At 45.0% G+C, this 12,582-nt stretch overlaps 2 protein-coding genes and 1 non-coding gene across 5 annotated transcripts in view; 2 read left to right on the top strand and 1 right to left on the bottom strand.

The window, feature by feature from the left end:
* Positions 1 to 12,582, top strand: part of LOC139050482 (spondin-1-like) — a 231,909-nt gene that overhangs the window by 58,072 nt on the left and 161,255 nt on the right. The window lies entirely within an intron of this gene.
* BORCS5 (BLOC-1 related complex subunit 5) overlaps positions 1 to 12,582 on the bottom strand; it is a 343,941-nt gene that overhangs the window by 293,574 nt on the left and 37,785 nt on the right. The gene's annotated exons all lie outside the window — the stretch shown is intronic.
* Positions 8,645 to 8,719, top strand: TRNAS-GGA (transfer RNA serine (anticodon GGA)). The gene has a single exon. It is a non-coding gene; the product is annotated as a tRNA-Ser (tRNA).

Below are 12,582 nucleotides of genomic sequence, written 5' to 3'. Positions count from 1 at the left end.
ATTTTTTTTCTTCCCCAGGGCTTCGGGACATTTAGCATGCCACAGCAACTCCGGTAAACAGCTTGGGGTAAGCATGGCGGTCGCAAGGAGCGCAACCCGCATGTTTTTGACGGAGACTGCCGGTACTCATTCTAAGGATCGTCTATAGACTTCAGATAGACTGATCTGTGCCTCGCGGCCATGTGAAGCTTCGAGACTGTCCCGGACAAGAGTCCTTAGGAGTCATATTTCCTATGGTCAAGCTGTGACCCGTATGCTCCTCGCAGAGGTGTTTGGGCAAAGTGTACAAAAATTATTTCACGAAAAGTGTGAGACCTTAAATCCGCGGCTTGTTTTTGTGAGTAGCATACAGTTCGCAGTACATCTTTTTTGTAGGTTTTTGTAAGGGAAAGTTACTGCAAGAGATGGTGGAAAGTACGGAGTTTGAATTATAAAATCTTCTGGCAAGCAGCAGCTTTTGGACAAAAACTCTCGTCTCAAATATAATTAGGCGCGCGGTAATGTCCTTACGCTCCGTATTTCTGCGCATTGCCCTAGCTCCTGGGCAAGCCAAGAAGTCCTAGTAATTTCCCCTGAATATAATGAGAAGCCTTAGGTCACTGTACTATGGCCATTACTTTCTTGATGGTCTAAATTGCAGACTCGGTACTATAATACCTCAGCCTTATGGCGGTATTTGATCAAGGAATGCTGGACCTAGGAACCTCAGGACGCCTTGGTCTTCATCAATAACCGTGGGCAGATTGCTTTGCCATGTAAAAAGTAAAATCTGCAAAAATGCGCCTGACCCGTTTTGTTGTATGCTGGGCGATCCGCAGTTTAATCAGGCTTTCCAGATTTCGCCACTGAGATACCCCGTATCAGGCTGCGCGTGGAGCCACAATCATCGAAGAACGGCTCTTCTTCAGTGAAATTGTCGTGTTTCTATTGTTTTACTCAGAAGTGGTAATAGCACATGTTACTTAGCATGATTATGTAAGGCTATGCCGGTGCCAAATAACTGTTCCGGTCATTGCATGTGACAATGGAAAAATGAAAACGTGCCATAATTGTTTACAAAACGATAACTAGAGGCAGTACGCCTAGAAAGCACTCACAAGGTGAAGAAAAGAAAGATGCACCCGACAACAATAAGAATACTATGAGCCATAACCAGAGGAAATACAAACAAATTTCCTTACGTTGCCGACAAGGTGTCATAAACACAAAATGTGGCTAGATAAACAAAAGAATGGCGTGCAACTTTGCTGCTTCCGATGCAAAATTATTTTGACTGAACATTACATTCGCTTGCCTTTTTGGTAACGCGTAATCGCACTTCGTTCAACTTACCGCTGGCACTTCGACTAGAAGTTGAAGTTTTGACCGCGTTATCCAAGCTTCTGTGACAAATTACGTCGACCACTGCCTTTCGCCTACAGCTTCGGTTCCGAGGCCCTTCTGACGCAACAGGCGATCCCAGAAAAGTGCCCTCGGAGAGCCCGTCGAGGAGCTTGTTCTTACGCCTACTTGTTGCCATTTCGTTGCTTTGCTACTCGAGTTACGTGTTCAAGGTTCCCGCTTTCTTTCTAGTTCTGCAATCGCAGCCCTTCACAGCTCGCTTGAAAAATAAAAACGCAATGCGATAGCGGTTTTCAAAGAGACAGGGTACCTACATGCGTTCCTGAACAGAGTGTTTTGTGTATTACACGGCGTTTATTTCCGGTATTCGAAAAAAATTTCCTCGAGCAAGTTCTGCCTGTTTGATTAGAAAGAAAACCCGGTTTTCGGGCTATGGGCATTGTCGCAGGCCTTAACGAAGCCGCGACACCTCAAAGTTAGCGGTCTTGTAAGAGCTTCTTCGAGCCGAATTCTCACGACGGAGAAGACTTGAGAACTGAGGCAGTTTCTGTCCGTTAGATGTGCGCTAACGCCGAGAATCTCTTGCTTTGAAGGCGTAAAGCATCTAAACAACGAAATCAATAACAATTTTGGTCAGCTTTGCCTTGACATGTATTTGATGTCTTCCGTCTGAGACAACCTGATGCACACTAATGCATGTCTGCTTTAATTTTTATCCAAATTACATTAAAGGCCATAACTGAAGGGTGATCGCCACGAATTTCAAGCATGATGCATGCATGCAGGAACATTTCATGCTGGTAGCGGGGATACTGTTGCCATCAGCTTTCGGGAGAATCGAGAATAACTTGTTCGAGAGCATTCCACGGTCATGGACGGAGACGAGGACCTGTGAAGTATCTTCCGAATGCCGCGGCGTGACAGTGTAATTTAGGATGTGGTATCAACATACAATCTATCCACACTATGCTATTGCGTCAAGACGTATGTGCTTAGTTAAGCTTAAGTGGTTTTTAGCTCTGCGTAACAAAATAGATGGTCACTTTGTCCACGCGCATGAAGATGGTGCTCTGTTCATCTATCAGGGATGTTTGAGCAAACGATGCAATATTCATGTTCGTAAAACACCAGCTCACAATAATAATTGACTTCAAAAGCCGATGCATCATTGGGATTTTCTTGGGTTTTTGGAAAGATAATGTCAGCATGGTATTCGCCCTTCAAATGCGGTGTTTACCGTGTGAATACAATGTTTGGTTTATGAAGAGAACAAAATCAAAACCATAATTGGCTTGGTCACATAGTACGCGCGGGTCAATCCCTGTGGTACAATGCGTTTTTTTTTATTACATGTAAGTGCGACGCACCCGCAGCTTTAAGGCCGTAATTACAAGCGAGCATCACTGTGCAGTAATTGTCCTTTTTATTTCTCACATTTAGAAAGGTGCTGCCAGCACTATTGTAGAACGTGTCAGGTGTATAACACACAAAACACTATTAAAAAGTTATTAGCTACGTTATACACGAAAACGATATGTCAAGTCAAGCGATATGTAACGCTTAAGACTGACGTCTTACGTCACTTTTCACTCCTCGAAGAATCGAGTCAGTGGCATGCTTAAGCAAATTGATGCGCTTTTGCAAAGAACGAGCAGCTGCTACCGACAAAGCGATATGTTCCTTTTTTGTTTTTGTCAGGACATAGCCAGTGACAAGAGGAATTTGAATTTATACGTGCCATAACTACGGTTTATGAGGCATGTCGTAGTGGGGGACTCCGGATGAATTAACGTGCCCTTCAATGCACGAAACACGGGTGTTACTGCATTTCGCCCCCATCGAAACTCGCCGCGGCAGGGATTCGATCCAGCGACCTCGCGCAATGCGGCGCAGCACCATATCCGCTAAGCCGCCGCTACGGTTAGCGAAAAGGGGAACGCATGCCTAGAATAAATCGTTAGGTTACGCCTGACTTGACCAGTAGATAGTGTCGATATCCGTGGCAAAAAAGTTTGGTTCGAGAGCTTGTTGCAGAGCATTTGGCAGCACATGAATCAATATTTACATGCGTGAATTCTTTCTGAGCTACTAGTAAAAAAAAACTCAAATTGGATTGTAGGACTTTATGCACCCTTAAGACACACTTCGGATTTCAGACCGTCGTAGCAGGGAGGGCGACGATCTCGATAAATTTTTTGCACACGTAGGCTTCTTCAAAGTACGCCGAAAGCTCACTCGCTACACGAGCGTTTACATTTTATTGGATTTTTCTTTCATTGCGCGACCCCATCATAATTAAGACGGCCACTGATTTATCTGCAGACATTAAGCACACCGCTTTGAATTCTTGCTCGCTTGCTATTTTGATAGCAGACAGCATACAGACCCGTGGAAGACAACCTGATTTTGTTCGACCTCTTGAGTTTTCTACACTTCCTAACGGGCTGTTTTCGTAAATGTGATCAATGGTCTTCTCTAGTAGGTTTTGTGCCGCAAGGCCTAGGTGCCCGTTCATGGAAATTCTTCTATTAGCTTCAAGCAAGACAGCTATTGGATGCTTTCCACTGAAATTTTTTAAGTGCATAGACACATGAATTTCCTGATGTTATAGCACACAACTCTCCCCAGAATGCCCGCCCGCTGCTGTACTGTGCAGACGCACAGTACAGCACTGTACACCTTTTTCTTTTCTGTGATGTCTGGAGGCTGTCCACAAATACCTTCGGGTTTATGGATTTTTCATTTACGTCGACTACATACTACGTAGGGTTTGAATACAAGCTGTGTTGAACATTGGGGCCACCCATTAGAGCGCAGAAGAAACTCCATCACCATAACGTTGTCCTTATGTAAACATAGAGTCTGATGCTTCGTGGGATTATATAAAAGCCAAAAAGTGGTCCAACGGAAGCGTACCTGATCGCATAACTAGCGCGACTGTAATTGTCAAGGGAATAATAAAAAAAATGCCCGGTGTACCTTAAGAATTGTTGCCACCAGTGCCTTTAATTTACAAAGAATGTAGAACAACGGTGGTGGCAGTTACTGCTTTTTTTTTGTCTTTTTGAACTGAGCGTTACAAGGTGGCAACACTAGAACTGCTGCTCACCTTCGCGTTTCCGGTATTCCAATAATTCTTGAACATATTAGATGGTAGTTTACTAATACAGCACAACTCTGTTACGTGTACGATTTCATTGCTGTCTGAGCGAACCATTTGATTTGTCGCACATTCCTTTCACATACGCGAGGTACTTCCACCCTCCAAAAACAAATTTTAGTTGGTAGCGAGGTATAGTCGAGCACCGAGAAAAAGTTACGTAATCAATACCCTAGCTGCACCGGCGTTAGGCGTTGCAATCATCGAACGTTCTACGTGGAGCCACGGGGGAATGCCATATATGTTTGCCAGCTGCAAACAGGATATTACCGGACGAAAATATGAGCAGAAAAACGCAGTTCCTACTAACGGGAATGGCTTCGGGGACGCTGGTGTTATTAAAGCGTTTCTGACTACCGCCGCGAGATCAAATCAACGTTATGCCCTTACGGCTTTTGTTTTCTCATCGATACATATATACGATCGATGTGAAAGCCGAACTGCAGCGCCGGCTAACGCAGTATTCTTGCTTTTTCGAGAGGTTACGCCCAACGACAAGTGTACAAAAAAGCTACGAGGCTCTCTCGTTATCGAACCGAGGGTACACGGCAAGTCGGGTGCTACTTAGAGGCATGGAAAGTGCACGAAAGCTATTTGGTTGTTTAGCCTAGACGAACAACTCAGGGGTTTTACCTGTAATATTCAGTGGCTTTACCTGTATGAACAGCAATGTGATTACGAGGAACGCCGTAATGTGGGGACGCAAGATTATTTCGAGAACCCGGTGTTCATTAATGTGCGCCCTATGCATCGGTGCACGAGCGTGTTTGCATATTTGTTCCCGTCGAAATTGTGAACGTCGCGGTCTCGCGCTTCGCAGCGTAACGCCAAAGCCGATGAGCCACTGCGGTGGGTAGCATGGCAGTCTTGCTGCAAGTACGTGACAAGTACCGCGGGCACTTTTACTGTATTTTTATTGGCACAGCTGTTAGGGAAACGTCGTGCACCTTTAGTTGTGCATGACCTGCATATCCTTCAAATTCTGATGTGCCATGTCGTCGTTGTTGTGATTGTACCGTTGCGGTGTTCGTTGGTCGGGACGGACGGACAGATAGGTTTTCAGACAATAAGAAACGAAAGCGTACACTTGTCTGTGATGCCAGTGAAAAATCACATAAATAAGTTACACATTCCGCCTGCTAACAAGTTATGGAGGAATTACAGTATGTGGCCTTCTTTCAACTTTAAGATAGCAATATCCAGGCACTCTATAAAATGTATTCATTTTTTCTGAGACTTCCAGGAGGTATCGCAAAAGAACTTGATTGCCTTTTTCGAGCTTTCAGAGAGCCTTCTGGTAGAAAAGCTCCTTATAAAAGAACCTTCACGTAGAGGTGTCCGAATGAACTTGTTGCTTTCGCCTCACTTTCAGATATTTCTGTACACCTTCTAAAATTGTTATGGTCAAAACTTATTGCAGAGGCATCTAAAGAGCATTTGATTGCTTTCCTTCAAATTTAATGTAATTTTCGTTAGAACATTTATAAAGATCGATTCATCTTGGCCAAGACTTCTAGAACAGCCACAAAAGCATTTGACGGCTTTCTGTCGGCTTTGACACAACCTCCATTTGATGTTATACTGAGTGTTGCATAAATCGAAGCTCTGGGTATACAAGACTGTTCCTGGAAAATCACTGACACGTCTTCGTTCAAATGTATACCACATATGTGGGCACTATGTATCAGTTTCCTTATTCATAAAGTTGAAGTGTGTGTCATCTGTGTCGGTATCACTCACAACACGCTGGTTACACTGCAATGAAATGGTAGCACCCTCGGTCAGGGCATGTTCACGGCTACGATGAAACCAAGGTGTTCCCCGTGTCCCTGACAGATGGCGTTACCGTTCTTTTGCAGTGGAATCGACAAGTTTTGAGGGGCGTCGCCGCAGACGATACCCACTTCAGATTTATTGTGAACGAAACTGGTACGAAATACTTTAAAACGTGGCGTAAAACTAAATTTCTAGCGAAGTTGTGCTTTTGTGCGAAATTTCAGCGAACATCAGTCAGCGGTTTAACTCTAAGAGTTACGTACATCTGTCGCTGTTATTTATGCAATACTGAGTATACAATAAATATGTCCCCCCTCTGCTGAAGTCGATGCAGAGGTGTCGCTGTGGTGAATTTGGGCGGGAAACAAAGCGCCTCACCACGTGATCCTCGAAAGGCGCTCATCACAAAGAGGGAGAGAAAAAAAGGCAAAGGAAAGACAGGGAGGTTGACCAGAGGTGATCTCCGCTTGGCTACCCTGTACTGGGGGAGGGAGAAGGGGATGCGATAGGTGAGAGAGAGAAGTATAAAATAATAAAAAAAAACGAAGCTCGTGAAGGCTCATCCGCGCTAATACAAACGGCACCCAGCGCATCTGACGCCTGCTGCGAGAGTGTTGATGCAAAGACGCAGTCACCCGTCAAGTCGCGTTTCCCACAAAGGGGAGGAGTCCGCCAGACGCACCCTGTTAGAGCGAGCTTTGCTCGCGCGGGGGCGCTACGAGCGCTTCTGGCTTACGGGCGTCGCGAAGACAGGCATCGGGAGTTCGATCCCGATTCGACGAATAAAGTCGGCACGGCACTAGGCGGGACGCAAACAACCGCCGCGCAACATCGACGCGATCGGCTCCGGCGACGGGCGCGCGCTCCGGCCGTGAAAACGCAATCTGCGAACGGCGGTGCTGCGTGGAAGAGGAGTCGTCTGGCACTTTGCTCGATCTGCAGCTTTGGGAGCATTGTGCTCCGGTAATAAGCTCGGCACCTTCGACAAATAACAGCCGGTGCGACGCGCTGGCAAGCAAACAGCAATACGGGAACGACATGTGGAAGCCGGAACAGTAATGGGCCCCGCAAGGCTTTTCGGTAGCTGTCGGATCGGAAAATGAAGGCGCCGCGTGTAAAATGGTGTTTGTGTATGTCTGTGTGTGTTGCTCGAGGATCTGGCTTGCGCTAAGGGTAAACCGTAAAACGAAAAAAAAGAAGGCCTAGATAATGGGATATCCTGCATCCCTCAATTCCAAGGGCTGTCGTGCGGGTTTTGCCGAGTTTGTTAACTTATTATTTTTTTTTACATAACCCGCCGACCGGGCCAGCCTTACCTGTGCGCTCGAGAATGCCAAGTCAAGCCAAATCGCTAGCCAAGCAGAGCGCAAAGACAATCTGCTCGTGGAGAGCGTCAACGCGAGTAACTGCTTCCGTAGAATGAAGCCATACAAGCAGCAGAAGACCGAAACCGTCAGTGCTGCAGACGATCTAAGCGAACACTGGCGTCTTGACCGTTGGCGACAAACAAATTCAAGGCGTAGATAAACAAAGAAACGAAACGGGAAACGAAGAAAATGAACGTATCGCGAACGAGGCGGCGACGCTAAGAAGGAGAAATGGTCATGTCTAGGTGTTGCGATAGATTCTGATTCCCTGGAGGCCCATGCGTATACCTGCGTTTTTCAGGTGTTGTAAGCCTTATTACGCAGAAGCAAAAGAGCGGGACCTGTGCCGAAGGGAAAACGGGATGGCTGAATTGGTATACAACGCTATTTGTGTCGCCTGGCAACCGATTTAATCGCAGGTAACGTGCGACACAGCCGACAAAAGTTTTCCCGTGCAGGTATAGGAATGGTACGGGTGACATTTGCACGCAATTGGGCGCATCGTGTTTCATGTAGCAGCTCGAAAGAAACGCGTAATTAGCGATGTAATTTGATATGGTTATAAGAAGGGCTGTGATAGACTTGTCGTTAATACGAACGGAAAGGTCGCCGGAAATGTTTTAAATACGAATTCGGTGGTCTCGCTCTTGGTGCAGCGCAGACTAGTTGAGGCAACTTTCTTTTTATCATTATGTCGTAGCCTTAACTCTGAGTAAGGAGTTGTTCACGTCTGCACGTGGAGCCAGACAATGCTATTCTCCGACTTGGTAGTTGTCCTGTAGAAAACGATGAAAATGTTACATGTAAAAGTAAAAAAAGGTGGGTGACCTATTTTTTAGCGTAACAAAAGTATACTTCTTGACTCTGACGTAGTAGTTCTGCGGAAACTCGCAAGGTGGAGAGAAGTGGGCTTGCGGGTTTCCGCAGAACTACTACGTCAAACTGTTGCATTTGCTTCGTGTTGTCGACAAATTCGACTTCGCCCTACCATCTGCTAGCCGCCTGGTTAGCTCAGATGGTAGAGCGGCTGCCCCGGAAAGGCGGTGGTCCCGGGTTCGAGTCCCGGACCAGGACGAATTTTTCTTCAACTATGAGGCTTTTCTTTCGAGGAACCCGTATGGGTTTCCTTTGTAGCAATTGCTACGAACGGGTGGATGTCTCATTTTCCCTTCACTTCTTGACTCTACTCAAGATACAGACGTTCCTCGGCAGCCGCGAATCAGGTCCCTCCCTGAAGGCCACATTCCCAATACTACACTCACAAACACGAACGTTTGAGCCAGGAATACACGGGAGCACGCTAAAACACGCGTAAGTAAGAATAAGCGCGTTTACAGAAAGAAGGAAGAACGACATCGACAAATGGGGGGGGGGGGGGCAGCGTTTTAACAATATTCGATTAACATCAAGGAATATTCTTGACTTGATAAGAAACTGCATGAGTTATGGATATTGTTACTTGTGATCTAAAAGGGAAGATAATTAAGGGAGAAAAGGCTAAGAGATTGTCTATTGAATGCTGGCCTGCTGGTGAATAAGCGGCTTATCAAAAGAAAAGAACACTGCTATGTTGCCTACAAGTCTTCACCTAAAGCACCTCAACTATTAAGAAAACAACTGTAGTGCAGGCAATTCAAGATTAGTATCCGTCTCTCAGCAACACAAATTGTAGGGCATGGACTTCAACATAAACTTGAATTGACAAACAGTAGTTATAGAACTGTACAAACGCTACACTTTACCGACATAAAGTTACGCAAACGTGTGGACAAATTCAAGAGGTTAGGTGTGTTCGCAAAGCAATTAACAATTGTAAAATATATGTACTAGTCGAATATATTAGGTGCATAGTATGGAAATATCACAAACGCACTGGCTGTCTCTGAACAATGCGTGAGTCACTAGAGACAGCCTATTGCATGTACTGCTGAAGATATAGAACAATTTGACGAACTTCCGCTGCATTAGAGCACATCGGTGTAGTTGCCGCACAGACATGAAACACAATGGCAGTGCCCTAACTAGAAAGCTCAGAGGCAATTCAAAGTGCTTCGCAAATGAATAAAATAGCAAAATGCACGTCAAGGTTCCGTTATCTTAGGTCTAGAGAATAACCACCGCGCTAAACGAACTGCGCGCTTAACTACGTGCTACATAAACTGCGCTGTCGCGAGCGCGTAACGTCGGCTCTTGCCTGGTTTACATCCCTGTCTTCCTTGTATATGTATATATATATATATATATATATATATATATATATATATATATATATATATATATATATATATATATATATATATATATATATATATATGTGTAGTCCTCTGTGCGATTTGAGTATTGTTTTCGTCGATGCTTTCATCGTGTGATGAACGCAGGCTTGGTTATGTTAAAGAAGTTTCCTTGTTTTCTTCTTTATTTATTCATTCACACCAGCGACTTCATTAAGCTTGTCCAAATGAACTGCCAACAAATTGCGGAGGCGATGTAGTGCACAGCGCGATGGGCTGGAACCTCTGCAGTGGACGTCTGCACGGCTCCATTGACCGAACGACGACTAAACGATGCACGAATGGCAGTGAATTCGGAGGGACTATAGTAAATAACGCTAAAACTCACCCTTAAGGTGCACACGTACCAGTAAGTAGAAGACACACGTTTGTGAAATACGTTTCAGCGGCTCAAAGCGGAGGACTTGTAGGCATACACAAGGAACATTTGCTTTGCTGCTCAAAGCGGCAGAGTCCCCGTTAGCTAATGCATTTCACACGAGTAGGCGCGGTCTGCAGGGAAGTACTTTCGGCGGCGCCACCACTCCGAAAAAAACAACGCCACGCTTGCGAACGAAAAGTCAAAGGTGTGGAAGCGCAAATCGTCTGTCGTCGATGCTTCAATCGCGTGATCTTGCTGCATTAATGCATTCCGGAATTCGAGATGCGCACGGAACCGGACTGGTTCTCCCCTAACGCGAAAACTACTGAGTAGTGTGTTTTGTTTACCGCGGCCCGTTCCAGCCGGTGTGGCCAAACTATGCGATTTTGTTTGCTTCCCTTTCGCGAACGTTGAAAACATCGATTCCTGCCCTGCCTGCCTTGCGTAGTAGCACAGGACGAAAAGCCTTGAAGACAGTTCAGGTGCCCCCATTCCTTTCATTGTGTTTACTTCCAGTTTACCGGTTAGCATTAAAAAGAGAGCAAGACTTTGAGAGCAAAGAAAAGGACAGACCTTCTGGCCACACATTATCATTATTTAATACGATTTGGAAGTTATTCACGAGAGTAGGTTGTAGTTTTGTCGTTACGTATGTGTGTACAACGTTCCGGTGTTCCAGCAAAAGTGACGTCACCGAAGCTCCATATCTTCTTTTTTATTGTTGTTCGTCCCTCAGTCCTCCGTAATTCTAAAAAAAAAAGAACCTTTCATCTTTCTTTCTTTTTTCTCGCGTGCTTCGACGTCTTAAAATGACATTTGAAATTTAGCCACCAACAAACCTCTCGGAATGCGAAGTAGGCAAGCCGTGCTCTGAGAAAATTCTATCGACACCGAGTTGGATTGTGATCTAGTGCCGTTATGTGTGGATTTACAGCCAAGAACTCGTTTCCCTTAAAAGGGACACGTACATGCGTGGAAAAATACATGTGTGCAGCACTGCCTCCTCATGTGCACATTATGCAAAGAGCAGCCGGTGCCACATTAGCGCGCCAGCGTCAACTTTAACAGAACTGACATTTGGGTGAACTAGCATAGCTTTTCCCTAAGTAACACAGCGTGAAAATGACACTGATAAAAACGATGTAATCATGGCACGTGCGCTGTGCTCGCAAGCCAGAGGTTTATGAAACGCAAAGCAATTTTATATACTCGATGAAATCACGTGGGCTCTCGGAACCGTAGCGACATATAAAATAAATAATCATGGCTTTGCACATTCAGCTTGACTTGGGTCTAGCGTGGACATCAAATCCAAAAATGAATGGGTGAACTGGAAACTACTGCGGATTACGAGTGTTAAAAGCTTGAATTTATCTTTCGATTTTGGATTTGCAGAGTGCAGATTGTGGCCGTAATTTTTGCCCATGTTACCATCTTGCCATGAAGACCGACATCATTTTTAAACATCTGTCTTCCATACGATAATTTTTTGAAGCTTTCTGCATTGGTCAGGCATTGTCACTCACCGAATTGAATCAGACACAGCATAGAATAAACTTTCTTTCCGCAGCCAGACGTTTATACAATATGAGTTTGTTAATGAAAACTTTTGCGCATTCAACGAAAATACCAATCAGCTCTATATAAAGCATTGAACGAATGTGCGCTGAAGAAAAAAAGAAATAAGCTTACCTTGCTTCAAGCAATTTTTGTATAAGTGTTATTTTTTAAATTTGAAAGTTATCTTCCTAACTCATACGATTCCTGGCAAATCTCCCTTAGTGGGTATGAGCGAATAAATGCAAACCAACCAGTCAGTTAACCGATCAACTTGGTGAAGCTGCAGAGTGGGTTATGAGATACGATTTGGTAAAGTATCTGGTTTAATTTTGACGTGGCACGAAAACCCATTACAATCTTGACCCGAGAAAGAAGCCTCAAATAACCCCTTGACATACATTGTGGACCATCGCAACGTTCGCATCGTCATTTTCCTGAAACAGTTCTTTTTCTGGACATTCAAACACATGCTCTCGTAAGCGAGATTCATTTTTTACGTTTATTTTATGTTAGAAGTTGTCGGGACTGTAGGATGCGCAGGGTAGATGGTCTTATATGTGGCTGGAGCTAACCCTCTGCCACGGTCCTTCTGCCGCTGAAGGCTTTGGGACTTTGGCACTGAGGCACACGACCTTGTCCTTGCATTTACGCCCACGACAAATGCGATATGGCTGGCGCTAGTTAGCGGGGCTCACATTGCTTGCTTACGGGGCTCAAGTTGTCAAG

The sequence above is a fragment of the Dermacentor albipictus genome, chromosome 10 (genome assembly GCF_038994185.2).
Source record: "Dermacentor albipictus isolate Rhodes 1998 colony chromosome 10, USDA_Dalb.pri_finalv2, whole genome shotgun sequence".
Classification (NCBI taxonomy): Eukaryota; Metazoa; Arthropoda; class Arachnida; order Ixodida; family Ixodidae; genus Dermacentor; species Dermacentor albipictus.
This window is presented reverse-complemented; position numbering and strand designations above follow the sequence as displayed.